A 16,036-nucleotide genomic window follows, 5' to 3' on the forward strand; every position below is an offset into this window, starting at 1 on the left:
GATCTTTTTCTGGCGATGTCGGAGATTTGATGTTTTACCAGATTCCTGATATTCACGGTACACTCGTGAAATGCTCGTACCGGAAAATCCCCACTTCATCGCTACCTCGGAGATGCCTGTCCCATCGCTCATACGCCTACTATAAAACCACGTTCAAACTAAGTTTAATGTTGATAACCTGTCATTGTAGTAGCAGTAATCGATCTAACAACTGCGCCAGACACTTGTTGTCTTCTATAGGCGTGGCCGACCGCAGCGCCGTTTTCTGTCTGTTTACATAGTTCTGTATTTGAATACGCGTGACAATAGCAGTTTCTTCGGCGCTTCAGTATAGAAAAACACACCAAGTCAGAGAAACGTGCAAAGAGGTTTCACTTGAAAATTGTAAATTACAGGTATTAAACTCTCCTATTCATGTGTGCAGATAACTAAACAAAATGAAAGTGAAAATGCGTTAAATCACAAACAGTGTATTGTTTAATTCTAAGTGCGTTATTTCCTTAGCAAGGAAGAAATCAACCATACATCAAAGCACGAATCTCTAATTCGGTAGCTAGTTAAATTTCAGTGCGAAAGGTACACATATGCAAGCAAATATACTGCTTTAGCGGTATTAAATTGCATTGGAGTTCGCAAGCTTTTCCTCTGACAACACTGAAAATCCTGGAACTTCGACGGAACACTGTTTATTTTAAGGTTAACACATATTTAAAAAGTGAGAACAATTTGTTTCATTCACTGATTACGTCTATTTTAAACCGTAACTAATTATATGGAAGTCATAACAAAATTTTAAAAAGTGATGAATATCTTCAAAATGTCGAAAAAAAACCATGTTCTTAAAGGTTTTTCGCGACCATTTAATTCACTCTCTGCGGGAAAGTGTTCCTCGGACACAATTTGGCAACCCTGCTCTAGACAGTCAAGATGAACAACTCTGCGTAATAAATATTTTTCCTTAATGGCAGTCGAACGAACGAATGCATCTAACCAAAGTGAACTGTCTTCGCGACTTCGGTATGTTGCGCCGTCTTTTGAAGTGAAGAAAAGGTTTTTATTTCTGGTTGATATCAAGAGTGCTACAGCTGAATCTACATTTGCAACGGTTGATTGTGAATTAAAGAAACGAGAACCGTTCTATGGCAAATTAGTAACATGCTATTTCGATGGTGTTGCGAATTCTAGTGGCTCTGTCACTGGAGCCTGAGCTCGGTTATCAGAGAAAAGGTGCAAAAGTGGTCGAACATTCACTGCAGGGCAGACGTTTTGGCAGTTGCTGCCACCACCTGTAGGAGTAAACACCCTATAATAAAATGCACATCTATATAGTTACGGACATTTATAAACATTTTCACTCCTCTTCTAAACAAGAAAATCTATTGCGTGGAATTAATGGTGCTTTATAACTACCTGTTTTAAAAATACCTCAAGCTAGTGGCACCAGCTGACTGAGTACCAATCGCACAGTTCATGCTATATTGCAATGTTACGAGTCCTTTCGCGTGGCACGAGAATGTATACGCACGGATGGTGATGATTTTGCAAGTTTGGCTGGAGGAATAATGAACTGCAATTTCATTGCAGGTTTCGTGATTTTGGACGATTCATTAAATGCAAGCTCAAGCTTAAGTAAATATCTACACAAATACTCAGAATTTTATAAGCAACCGTACGTACTTCTGGAACTCTGGAACAGTTAAGACACACCGACTGCCTTTGGCAATGAACGTAGAGCTGAAAATAAAACGCTAAGCCGGCCGGAGTGGCCGAGCGGTTCAGGCGCTTCAGTCTCGAGCCGAGCGACCGCTACGGTCGCAGGTTCGAATCCTGCCTCGGGCATGGATGTGTGTGATGTCCTTAGGTTAGTTAGGTTCAATTAGTTCTAAGTTCTAGGCGACTGATGACTTCAGAAGTCGCATAGTGCTTAGAGCCATTTGAACCATTTGAAACGCTAAATAAAATTAAAGTTCTTAACAATGACATGCGAATTAATGTCCTAGCTAAAAGCGTGTCCACGCTCCCCCAATTTATAACTTTACTAGTTGACAATCCCGGCACTGCCATTTTTCTATTAGAAATGGAAAAAAATGAACTGTGTTTGTAGTGCAGTACCGAATAAATTTCATTTTCATAAGTTCGTGAAAACACCTTTGAAATTGCGAAACAGTCTTACAGAGAAAGATGGATAAATGTATGGGTACAGCTGCTTCGTGTGTCTACAGCGCGGTGTTGTAAAGGCCTCTTCATAGCTCTGTACACCGATTAGCCAGAACGTTATGACCACCTACGTAATAGTTGTTATGTCCGCTTTTGGCATTGGTGACAGCGGCGACTCTCGTGGCGTGGAAGCCATGAGGTCTTGGTAGATCGCTGGAGGAAGTTTGCGTAACATCTGCACACACGAGTCACCTAATTCCCGTAAATTCCGGGGCGGGTTGCGATGAACTCACACGCCACGTTCAGTCATGCCCCAGTTGCGTTCGACTGGGTTCACATCAGTCGAATTGGAGGGCCAACACATCAACGGGTACTCGCCACTGTGTTCCTCGAACCACTCCATCACACTCCTGACCTTGGGACGTGGCGCATTGCCTTTTTAGAAATGTCACTGTCTTCGTGAAACATGATCGTCATGAAGGGGTGTAAATGGTCTACGACCAGTGTACAATTGTCCTTGGCCGTCATGGTGCCTTACACGATCTCCACTGGACCCATGGATGCCCAAACGAATGATCCCCAAAGCGTAATGGAGCCGCCGCCAGCCTGTCCCGTACCACCATGTCAAGGAGCTGTTCCCCTGGAAGACGACGGATTGATGAAGAAGATATCGGGATTCATCAGACCACGCAACGCTCTCCCACTGCGCCAACGTTAAGTGCCAATGGTCACGTGCCCATTTCAGCCGTAGTTGCTGACGTGGTGTTAACACTGGCACATCCATGGGTCGTCGGTTGCGGACGTCCTTCGTGAGGAGTGTTCGGCGCACTGTTTGTTCAGACACACTTTTACTCTGCTCAAATTTAAAGTCTGATTTTAGTTCCGCCACTGTTCTCCGCCTGTCCTGTTTTACCAATCTGCCCCGCCTAAGACGTCCGACATCTGCAAATGAGGGATGGCCATGTTGAAGGTCCTACAGCACTTCTCGAACACCCGATACATAGTGCAGTTTCCGAAATGCTCGTGCCGCTCTCGGTGAAACGCAGATAGATTGTGCGTCTTCCACATTCTATACTTGTACAGCACGCTCACTGATACTACATGTAGCGTGCGTGTATCTGACTAGTAGTCGTTCCTCGCGAAGTGACGCTGCTGTCGCCTGGACGGATTTAAAACGACAGTATGTCGATGCTCATAATGTTCTGGCTGATCAACGTAGACGGTTAATGTTTTCGCTGTCAAAAGCGCTATCAGTTGTCAAGAGATTTATTTTAATTGACTCGATTGGAGGAGTGTCTTATTAGTAAAGAATAAACCTATTAAAACTTAATGCATGATGCGGCAGTGTCCGGCCGCTGTGCCCGAGCGGTTCTAAGCGCTTCAGTTCGGAATCACGGGGCTGCTACGGTCGCAGGTTTGAATCCTGCCTCGGGCATGGATGTGTGTGATGATCTTAGGTTAGTTAGGTTTACTTAGTTCTAAGTCTAGGGGAGTGATGACCTCAGATGTTAAGTCCAATAGTGCTTAGAGCCATTTGAACCATTTGATGCAGCAGTGTTTCGCACATCTCATTGTTTATAACGTCATATCTCCTGAACTATGATAGGTAGGTGGTTCCTACCCCGACAGCGATTGTTACTTAGCAGTAATGGATATATGTATCAAATTTGGCTGAAATCGATCCTGTGATCCATCCGTTGTGGACTCAATCACTGTTTACGCATTAGAATATTCGTAGTTATTAGGGATTCAAATCGGGCATTGTTTTATCACAGAGAAATTTTGAGTGACGAGCAAATAGACGCTACATGTCAAAAAAGTGCTAGTAATTGATATGTGACAGCTACTGCGGGAGATGACCAAGCAGAAAAAAAATTGCATGCCAAAGGAGGTATTTGTCGCGTTTCGTGGCTGGCTCAAAGCTTCGACCCACCAGTATTGCGTTCCTACTTTCCGCACTCTGCAGCAACTATTTTGCTTACCCTACTGAAGTAGCAGTTCTGGCAGAAGGAAAGTAATAGATAATGGCTTGTCCACAGCTCGTATATTGACCCCTTCGACGTCTGCCACACGGACAGAATATTTCATCGCTGTTTAAGTTTCGCCTATAGAAGTTTCTCGAAATCTCTCATACTCCACATATACGAGTAAAATTACCATTATGCGATTTTGGCCTAAAGAGAGTAACTGCTGCTGTTGATAAGGTGAGCAGCGAAGTCTCAAAGACTTAAAGTTAAATTCTATGGGGCAAATGGCTCTAAGCGCTGTGGGACTTAACATCTGAGGACATGTCCCCTAAATTTAGAACTAAGTAAACCTAACTAACCTAAGGACGTCACACACATCCATGCCCGAGGCAGGATTCGAACCTGCGACCGTAGCAGCTGCGTGGTTCCGGACTGAAGCGCCAAGAACCGCTCGGCCACAGCTGCCGGCTTAAATTCTGTGTTTGTCACTATCAAATATGGCGGTTTCATTGAATAATGGAAACGAATTAGTTAAGAGTTATTGTAAAGTGCTTCGTTTTAGACGATTTAAACCCCACCGACTATACAGGTGGAGTTACCAGTGACATTAAGGCCGCCGTCTTCCTGGATTTCAATGATTAAGAAGTGGGCCCCTGGATTTAATGTTGGTCGTGCACCCAGTGAAGATGACGACCGTCCAGGACTTCCAATAACTTGTACGAGGGACGAGATGGTTTGCAACCAATCACAAGGACGCATCTACCAACCACATTTTAAATCTACCTTTTGCCTATCACAAGATGCCGCGTCTGCCAACCATCAATAAAAATGCAGTATACCAAACTAGACAGATATACTAGACACAATCATCGTGAATAAGCCAAAGCGTATTATTGAAATAAATTCTTCGCTTTTAACTCTCAGTGAATATTTGTTCGCAAGCCCGAAGAAACTGACAGTACATCAAGCAGTCATTTGTCATGATTTGTTGAATCTGAGATAGCTGCTAAAATTACGCAGCTGGGCAAATCAGTTTTACTGAATGTATGGAAAGTCTTTTATACTGTAGATTTGTAAATCCTCAGTTGCATTGTAATATTATATAACTGATGTTTGGGCAATGTTCACATGTAATTGGATACATGTTATTTAAGTTTAGCCAGAGGCGCTTCGCCTCAATTTGCTGAGGCATCTTCAGTCTCCCGAAATACATACAGCTAGCTCTAGCAACTTCCGGTAATCTCCACAACAACAAAACAAAAGTACAGTTCAACGCCAATAGTTCAAAAGACTCACAGAAATACAACACTGAAATTCCCACGGGAACACGAAGAATTTATTTGCTTTTGTTAAACATCGCGAAGTTCGTTTCGTTCCGTGAAAACTAACTCCAGCTAGCTAATGGCTTCATGCTCTGGCGTAAGATGCCGCATCTATCAAGCACTTGGCAACATTCGCCTAGAAAAATCGAGAAAGGTGCAAGATACCAATCGAGCCACGAACCAGTGTTCCATAAAAAGAGTTCGCTCTTCTCTGTGCCTGGACCTGCGTGAGAAAGATAGCAACAGGGAACTAAGCTATCTATTCAGTGTGAACGCAACGAAAAAGCTAATTATTTCAATGGAGATTAATGGTTTAAATTATCAAGCTGGGCCCAAGTAAGTGGGTTATGATGTCCATTTCTACAATACCTAATATGAACTGGAATAGTATTTCTAAGTTCTAAACTTGAATTCATGATCTAGTGGAAACATAGTGTTTATTACTTAACATGGCATGACGTCAGTAAGATACGGTATTTCGATATTACTAAGTATAACAGAATAATGAATTTCTACCATAAACAGATATTGACACAGTTATTCGACATACAACGAGGGTGGAAAGACCGCACTATTCGGAAGTTGTTAAGTGCACTGTTGTATCGCTGACCTATCGATTGTCACCGCTCTGGCGAATGTAGAGCGCGAAATTAGCGTCGTAGTTTAGTTATGATGGCACCGTGCAGTGTCGATGCCGTGGCTGCACGCACATTTCTCAAGTTATTCTCATACAATTAAAAATATTTGTCATGCAAGTCATACACTTCTTATCATTATTCACGGCTCAGTATTAATATTTTATCTAAAAGATGACGATTTTCATTCTCGTGTGTCGTGTCGAGAGGTCAATAATCAGCCGCGTCGGGACGAGTACGGAAAGATAACTTGACCTGGATTGACTCTAACTACAAGTTACAAGTGAAAGAAACGTGTATGGATGGACTGTTTGGTTATCACTACCGTGTGTACTTCCTTGTTTCGGATATCGTACACTGACATTTTGAGACGTCCTCATCACGATTCGCTCACGCTCACGGTCGTACAATGAATGAAGGAAATGTTTAGTACTACTGGAAAAATTGTCCTTTTCGTCGCCTTGTAAAGTACCTTTTGAACAGTGAATTTCATATGTGTTGTGTGTTGCACGCACTCGACTTGAAGATACTGCTTCAAGAACAACTTAAGTAAGTCACAACATTTTACGGGGTTGGAATGCAGATACCAATTGCGTCGCACGTGAAATAATGTTAGCTGTGAACAGTGCAGCCCACCCCTGTGTGTTTGTGTCTAACAGCGTTGTTTGAGTGAGCGGTTCCGCACCCTATTCGATAATAATTATTACAGAACACATCGCAGCAGGCAGTGCAAGGAGAGAAGAGCAACCGGCGCGCGAAAATCAGGTACGTGGGGTTTAGACACTCGTTCGTTAAATATCCAATTCCCGTTCCTGTGTTTAGGGAGTACTTGTGCAGAGCAAATATATACCAATTTTCTCCCTGCCGGTTTATAGGATATTGTACACTGAATTATTTTTCAGACTCTCACCTCTTGCCTGCCCTGTAATAGAAGTTTCACATATTTTCTTATTTCATTTTGAAACTGTAGCATGCACCATGTATGTGCTGCTGTCTTTTTCTGAAATTACAAAAAATACTCCGGAAATGTAAGGTTGTTTCAACCATAAAAATCTGATCCAAGGTACAACATGGCAATGCACCTTGGAACAAATATTGCATCGAAATTTGGAAGTATTGTAATAGAGATAATCACGTAAATACTGTACTTGTATATTTGTTACATTATTACTCTACTTCGCATCAGTAATCAGTAACTGAAATCAAATTAAGAAGAAATAGTATAGAAAAAGTTACAAATTGAAAAGTTTTGAAACAGAAGCTGTTGGCAAAAAACACATTTCCATATTTAAGAAGGGGAAAATTGTTAAAGCGTTAAAGAAACTCAGTTCATTTGCAAGTATCATGTGTTGCACAGTAAAAGGCTTTCCGTTTCAAGGCACAAGATGCTGTAGCTTTAATATACAGGGTGAGCACGAAGTCTTGCCTTGATTATAACAATTTATTACAGAATAACCATTTGACATAATAATCTACATTTGATGCCGTTACATAGGTTAGTGTTACTAGTTTTTTTTAAGACCACTTACGTTAGTAAACCTCAACGTGTGCTCCCTTGGTAGCCCGGAGAATGTCGAGGCAGTATTCCAGTTCCCGCCAGGTGTTTCGTAACATGTTCTGTCACAGTACCTACAGCAGCTTGTATCCTAGCCTTCAATTCATCGACGTCAGCAACTGGTGTGACGAAGACTCTGTCCTTGATATAGTCCCAGAAAAAAAAAGTCAAGGGGCGTAATGTCTGGAGAGGGGAGTAATGTCCGGATCGGTGGATTGGAAGGAACGGTCCAACACGCTGGCCACCCCGCTCTCCAGACACTACGCACCTTGACTTTTTGTTCTGGGGCTGTATCAAGGACAGAGTCTTCGTCACACCAGTTGCTGACGTCGACGAACTGGTGTAGTCTCGGCTATAACAGGTATTTTTATTTTTGCTTCCAACTGGGTAAAAAACAGCAATGTCAATCAACCACAGCAGCATAGCTAAAATTTTTCGTTTTTAAATAAACCTTTTTTACAGAACGAGTAATTTTTCCTCCCAACATTTGCATTGCCTTGAAATATTGCGGTATTATAAAAAATGGAGGAAGTGGTCAGTGCTATTTTAATAACAATGCTGAGAGAAATGAGCAGCAGACACATCGCATAAGAATGAGTAGAACATTGATGAGACAATAATGTAGCTGTTACCAAATGGCGTGGCCTATTGCACGGTACACGTGTACATGCGATGTGCAAGATTTGCCCTATCTAGTCTATACGGTAATTTCTCACTGTTGGCGTCGGACAACGGTTGTATTACAGAATGGCACTGTCCATAGCCATAAGTATTTCAATGTGTGGTATCAATGAAGTACAATTGTGCATTTGATTTAAAGGATTGAAAACGGGAGAAGGGACAACAAACCTGGAACATAAAAGCAGCAGACCTGCTGCTTGTGTCTACAAATAACAGGCTTCTGGTTGTAGCCCTTGAAAATGGACTGATGTGATCTCCGACTACAACACGATGTTTTGGCGGAGTTTCAAAAAACTAGAACCAATAGGAGACTACCTGAGATTTTTTGTAGTAGTGAACCACTTATCACTTTTTTGAGAAAAGCAGCAAACGATTTACTGAATAAGTTTTCTTTTATTTGCAATTTAATATTTTGATTCTAAGTATCTTGAAAGTGACAGAGTCAAAACGTTTCAATCTTCTTTCGATTTCTACCTTTATTATAGGAAATAATAGGATTTTTTTTAAAAAAAACGAACGAAAATCGTTTATTTGAGAAATGGGTATTTTGAGCGATTTTAACAGTCCACGTAAAAGATCGTTGAAAAAATCGATATAACCGATAACAAGCTGTTTCAGCGATAACCGCCATTGCAGCGTTACATATGCGAGTGTGTTTCATTTAGTGTTCGGGAGTTTATTCAGTCAGTCTGCAAACATAAAATTTACAGGTCATTTCGACAGAAGCATTTTGGCCAGTTATTATTTCAAAATTAGATTTTTAATTTTAGGTAGAATTTTTATTCCGCTAGTTTTGTGTTTGGAAACTGCAAGGCAAGTACTGTGACCTCACATATGGTAGCATTGTTCACTGCACTGCGCAATACAGCATTTCACCTTATAGCTTATTTAGCATAAGTTTTATGTTTTTTTAGTATTTTTGGTAAAAACTGCAATACAGTTTCACAGTTTCTGGTGGATTTGGCGTCTCTTTTTATCATCCAGCATTTACGTAACCACAACATTTGCGTTCACATTACAGCACAGAAATACCCGGAGTTTTAAGAATAGGGTACCGATTTACATACACAACAACAACAAACTACATCATAAAATAGTTACAAGGTCGCTCGCAGCTGTCTACAGGGAAGGGCAGTAGCCGTCACTACACACTGGCGTGTGACGCTCGAGGCCCGGCCTCGCTGGCCAGGTGGGAGCCGTCAGGCACGCCCCCTGCTGGCGCGGCCAAATATTTGGGGTCCGTAATTGGCAGATCGCGCCGCCAAGCACAACACGTCACGGGGTGGCCCGGGCTGGCACCACCCGCCTCCAGGATCCTCAGCACCCGTTCCCCACCGTGAGCACCGGAACACGCTTCGACTTTCCCAGTATTATTTATTTAGCGTATGGCTAATACAGATATATCATGAAATTAAATTACATATACATATGTACAGAGTTGTTACAAATGATTGAAGCGATTTCACAGCTCTACAATAACTTTATTACTTGAGATATTTTCACAATGCTTTGCACACACATACAAAAACTCAAAACGTTTTTTTAGGCATTCACAAATGTTCGATATGTGCCCCTTTAGTGATTCGGCAGACATCAAGCCGACAATCAAGTTCCTCCTACATTCGGCGCAGCATGTCCCCATCAATGAGTTCGAAAGCATCGTTGATGCCAGCTTGCAGTTCTGGCACGTTTCTTGGTAGAGGAGGTTTAAACACTGAATCTTTCACATAACCCCACAAAAAGAAATCGCATGGGGTTAAGTCGGGAGAGCGTGGAGGCCATGACATGAATTGCTGATCATGATCTCCACCACGACCGATCCATCGGTTTTCCAATCTCCTGTTTAAGAAATGCCGAACATCATGATGGAAGTGCGGTGGAGCACCATCCTGTTGAAAGATGAAGTCGGCGCTGTCGGTCTCCAGTTGTGGCATGAGCCAATTTATTCGTCGACTTCCGCAGGCTACGCGTGAAACTTGTCCGCACGCGTTCAACCGTTTCTTCGCTCACTGCAGGCCGACCCGTTGATTTCCCCTTACAGAGGCATCCAGAAGCTTTAAACTGCCCATACCATCGCCGAATGGAATTAGCAGTTGGTGAATCTTTGTTGAACTTCGTCCTGAAGTGTCGTTGCACTGTTATGACTGCCTGATGTGAGTGCATTTCAAGCACGACATACGCTTTCTCGGCTCCTGTCACCATTTTGTCTCACTGCGCTCTCGAGCGCTCTGGCGACAGAAACCTAAAGTGCGGCTTCAGCCGAACAAAACTTTATGAGTTTTTCTACGTATCTGTAGTGTGTCGTGACCATATGTCAATGAATGGAGCTACAGTGAATTTATGAAATCGCTTCAATCATTTGTAATAGCCCTGTACATATTGACACACAAGAAACTTAAGTTTGTCTTTACAACTGAATATCCAGTCCTTCAATCCAGCGCACTGCATCTGGAGTTGCTAGCGCCATGATAGGCTCGAATCCTGCATTCACTGACAATGTGGTGAACAGTCTGATATGGAGCACCGCAGTCACAAGCTGAATCAGGCAGACTATCCATAGGATCTCCTGGCAATGGCATATCAACTAAACTTTCCCAGTAATACTAATCAACGTGTCGCGACGAGAAGCCCTCAGACCTCGGGACTTGATGGGTAGATGAACTGATAATGCATTAATGTAGTGGCCATACAAGATCCGTGTATCAGATTCCGTACCGCAAGCTGCAGTTTCTGTACTAAAGCGTAGAGCTCTTCATCTCATCCTCCCCACTGCTCAGTGATCTCCACGAACTTCTTCTTCGGAGTCTGAGGCTTGGGAACATGACTGTGGATGTTAGACATGCAAAACCTGAAGCTTGATCTCACCGGCCCCACTACAGTGAGTTGTAGAGGAGATTCAAAACGCGTACTCCGTCTCCTAGGCTGGCTTAAGGGTTGGAGATGTTCCGATGACGTGAGATGTTCTCTCAGAAACATAAGGAGGAAAATGGCTATGAAGTTACGGATCGGAGCTGGAACCTGGTATTTTGCCTTTAGCGGACAAGTGTCCTACCAACTCTGCCACCCAAGCACGACTCACACCCGTTCTCAAAGTTTTATTCCGCCAGTACCTTCGAAACTTCACAGAAGTTCTGCGTGGCTAGTGAAACTAGCACTCATGGAAGTCCTTTCATGTGAATGTGTGTTGTCTGTTCTACCAGGCATTCATATAACTGATTCGCCTAGACGGGCAATGAATTTACAGCCTTCAGTACGGATGCACATTTACGTTCGACCTCCTGCGGGAATCTAAAATCAGTGAGATGGAGGACAGTCAGAGATTGTCCTCGCATTTACGATAAACACTGTGCCCAAATGGTGCAGAAGTTAGTGGTTCAAATGGTTCAAATGGCTCTGAGCACTATGCTACTTAACATCTGAGGTCATCAGTCCCCTAGAACTTAGAACTATTTAAACCTAACTAACCTAAGGATATCACACACATCCATGCCCGAGGCAGGATTCGAACCTGCGACCGTAGCGATCGCGCGGTTCCAGGCTGAAGCGCCTCGAACAGCTTGGCCACACCGGCCGGCCAGAAGTTAATGCAACTGGCTAATAAGCAGGAGGTCCTGCCTTCGAGTCCTAGTCCAGCACACATTTTCACTCGTTGCCGCTGATTCTGCACGAAGTCCCATTGCACCTGATTTCATTAATTACTTCAATTTTCCTTTCCTTTCCTTCTCCCCCCTCGCACTTCAGTTTACACAATCTGATCACAGGTGTGGATTCCGAGTGGGGGGGAGGGGGAGTCTGTACTTTCGGACATGCCCGAACTCCAGCATGGATGGGGATTGCGGATAGGTGACGCTAGGAGGGAATGTGAGTCGACCAGGGACCATGTCGAGATAGTCCGCGCATTTGCGACAAACACTGCGAGCGGGTCGCGCAGTGGTTAAAGTAACTGCCTATTAAGTATGAGATCCTTGGATTGAGTCCCCGTCTGGCGTACATTTTCACTCGTCGTCGCTTTCCGCATGAAGTTCCGATGCAGTTGATACCATTAGTTCCTTCCCTTTTCCCTTTCCCTTCCTTTCTCCCCCAACTTCAATTTGCATAAAAGCGTTCTTTCCCTCCAGGACTGGTCCTTTCTTCCAGGAACGCTAGTCCCGCAGGGTGTGCAGCAGCTGTGGAGTTTCGAGGTATGAGATGAGGTAGGGGCGGAAGAAAGCTGTGAAGGCGGGTGTGAGTCGTGTTTGGATAGTTCAGTCGTAGATCAACTGCTCGTGAAAAGCAAAGGTGCTAGTTTAAATTACAATGAAATGAATACCCCTAACTGCACACAGGAGTTGATATAAGACAAGGGGGATAGTTGAAAGTGAGTGCCCCGACCGGGACTCGAACCCGGGATCTCCTGCTTACATAGCAGACGCTCTATCCATCTGAGCCACCGAGGACACACAGGATAATGCGACTGCAGGGATTTATCTCTGGCAAGCTTCCCGTGAGACCCACATTCCCAACTTATTGTCCCGCACTAAATTCATAGTGCCCCTGCCCATTATATTCATTACTCGCGGCTTTTTGCCGATTTCCGTAAGAGTTGGGCACTGTTTGTGCATCCACACAGAAGAAGTCCCTGCAGTGGCACTACACTCTGTGTCCTCGGTGGCTCAGATGGATAGAGCGTCTGCCATGTAAGCAGGAGATCCCGGTCGGGGCATACATTTTCAACTGTCCACGTTCACTTACATCAACGCCTGTATGCAGCTAGGGGCATTCATTTCATTGTAATTTCATTCTAACGAGCTGCATGGTCACCGATGATATCTGTTCTTTCGACACGTCCAAAAGAAGAGATACCATCTTCATATATATACAAAGATACTAGGTTAGATTCCATCTTTCGGAGGCAGTTTCCAGACAGCGAACACTCCGCTGCAGAGGGAAAATGCATACTGGAATGCATGTATAGCTGTCACAAGGAAGCACTCACCTCAGAGGTGACGTTATGAAGAAAGGGTAAGACTAGTGAGACTGTCGCCATTGGACTTAAAAACCTATCATTCTGCACCTCACATCTGGTTCACTGAAAAGTGTAAATGTTTAACCAATTTCAAGAGGTGATTGATGCTCTCGGAATCAAGTTGATGTTTAAAAGTGTTTTATATTTCTTAAGTGGGCAATTAATGTGGTGTCACCGCCAGACACCACACTTGCTAGGTGGTAGCCTTTAAATCGGCCGCGGTCCGCTAGTATACGTCGGACCCGCGTGTCGCCACTATCAGTGATTGCAGACCGAGCGCCGCCACACGGCAGGTCTAGAGAGACTTCCTAGCACTCGGCCCAGTTGTACAGCCGACTTTGCTAGCGATGCTACACTGACCAATACGCTCCCATTTGCCGAGCCGATAGTTAGCATAGCCTTCAGCTACGTCATTTACTACGACCTAGCAAGGCGCCATTACCAGTTATATTGTGAGGCCTGTACCGTCAGACCGATGTACACCACTTATGGATTAAAGTTAAGTATTACATCAACTACGTACTTTATTTGCTACTATTAATTCCCTTAACTGTTCCAGAACTCACGCCAGTTTGCGTGAGCTTAGAGGCGTGCATTTCGGCCTCCTCTAGCAACACAGTGTTGGCTCTTCTGCCAACACTACAATTAATATCCGAAGTGAACCACGTAATGTGATCAAGACCAAGATATATAGTGAATCTTACGATACCAGCGCCTGTCGATATCTACGTTTAGGAAAAGAAAATTTACTAAACGTACTAATAAAATACTTCTGGTTCCACTGTCTGTTCCCTTCTCTCCTGTTCCAGCGCGCGTCAGCAGCTTGGTTCCGGATTCGATTCTCGGCCGGTCGGTGTTTCTCTGCCCCGGGACTGGGTGTTTGTCTTGTCCTCATCACTTTAAATGGCTCTGAACACTATGGGACTTAACATCTATGGTCATCAGTCCCCTAGAACTTATAACTACTTAAACCGAACTAACCTAAGGACAGCACACAACACCCAGTCATCACGAGGCAGAGAAAATCCCTGACCCCGCCGGGAATCGAACCCGGGAACCGGGCGTGGGAAGCAAGAACGCTACCGCACGACCACGAGCTGCGGACTCCTCATCACTGCATCGTCATTCGCGAAAGCGGCAACACTGGGCTGAGAAGATGCGCAATTTGTACGGGCGCTGGTAACCGCGCAGTTGAGCGCCTCACAAACCAGATATCGTCATCACGATCATCATAATCCGTTCTAGCACGAAAGACTCGTGAGAAAAACGAATGTTATAAAATTTCTCTTTTAGCTGTAATTTCTCATATTTTCTCGTTGTGGTCACTTCGCGAGACGTATGTGGGAACATATGGTAGGATTCCCGACTCTTCCCGGAAGGTAATCTCTAGGAATTTGAGTAGTTAACCTGTCTTGTAGAGACTGAAACTGAAGTTTGCTGAGCATCTACGTAACGCTGTCGCACCGAACAAACGTTTCCGGCCCAGAACGCGCCACTCTACGTCGGACCTTGTCTACTTCTTGCTTTCAGGTCCCAGACTGATGAGTGATACTGAAGAATATATCGAAAAAGTGTTTTGTAAGCCACTTCTTTCGTGTATGAATGACACTTCCTCTAGAGTCTTCCTGCGAATCTCAGTCTGGCACCTGCTTTTCATAGAATTAGTTTTATCCGGTCGTTCCATTTTAGTCACTATTGATGGTTACTCCTAGTTATTTTAAGGTATTACAGTTTCCAGTGATTTGTCACCAAGAGTGTAATCGGATAGCAGTGAATGTATTCACCTATTTATGCTTAATATGTTACATTTATTTACTCTCAGCGCCAGCTGCCAGTCGTTGCTACAATTATCAATTTTCTGCAGGTCTCCCTGCAGTTCGATACAGTCTGCTGATCTTCCTACTTCCCCACGGGCCCCACATCGTCTACGGCATGGAGCTTATAATATTATCCACTAGATCATATGTTTTAACGTTGCAGTGACATTGTCTTGGAGTAATCCAAATTTTCCTGTTAGAGTTGAATTCACAAACACTGTCACCATTAAGTACCATTTTATCGTGGAATTAGAAGATCCGCTAACTTACTGAGAATATTGAAATTTCAGGAAATCCAGACCTTTAGCTGCTTACAGGCATTGATAAATATCAACGGCTCAACGGGGACAGTTGAAAATGTGTGTCCCGACCGGGACTCGAACCCTAGATCTCTTGCTTACACGGCAGGCGTTCCATCCGACTGAGCCACCAAGGACACAGAGAATAGTGCGACTGCAGGGATTTATCTCTGGCACGCTCCCCGTGAGACCGACACTTCCAACTTACTGTCGACACACTACATTTGTAGTGCCCCTACCCACCATGCTCATTGCTCGCGGCAGTCAATCTGCCGATTCCCGTAAGATTAGGGCAATGTGAGTGCATCCGCATTGAAGAAGATCATTGGCCACTAAGCATTATCTATATGAAGATGGTATATGTTCTTTCGGACATGTCCGGAATAACAGATACCATTGGTGATCTTGCAGCTCTCGAAGTACGAAATTACATGAAATCCAGACCTTTAGCTGCTTACAGGCGTTGGGAGTGAGGGTCTCACGGGGAGCATGCAAGATTAAATCACTGCAGTCCAACTATCCTCTTTGTCCTCGGTGGCTCAGTCGGATAGAGCGTCTGCCATGTAACCAATAGATTCTGGGATTGAGATCCTGGCGG

General features: G+C 43.9%; 1 non-coding gene across 1 annotated transcript; it reads right to left on the minus strand.

The window, feature by feature from the left end:
* Positions 1–12,679: 12,679 nt before the first annotated feature.
* Trnat-ugu lies at positions 12,680–12,753 on the minus strand. The gene has a single exon. It is a non-coding gene; the product is annotated as a tRNA-Thr (tRNA).
* Positions 12,754–16,036: the final 3,283 nt, after the last annotated feature.

The sequence above is a fragment of the Schistocerca americana genome, chromosome 5, assembly GCF_021461395.2.
Source record: "Schistocerca americana isolate TAMUIC-IGC-003095 chromosome 5, iqSchAmer2.1, whole genome shotgun sequence".
NCBI lineage: Eukaryota > Metazoa > Arthropoda > Insecta > Orthoptera > Acrididae > Schistocerca > Schistocerca americana.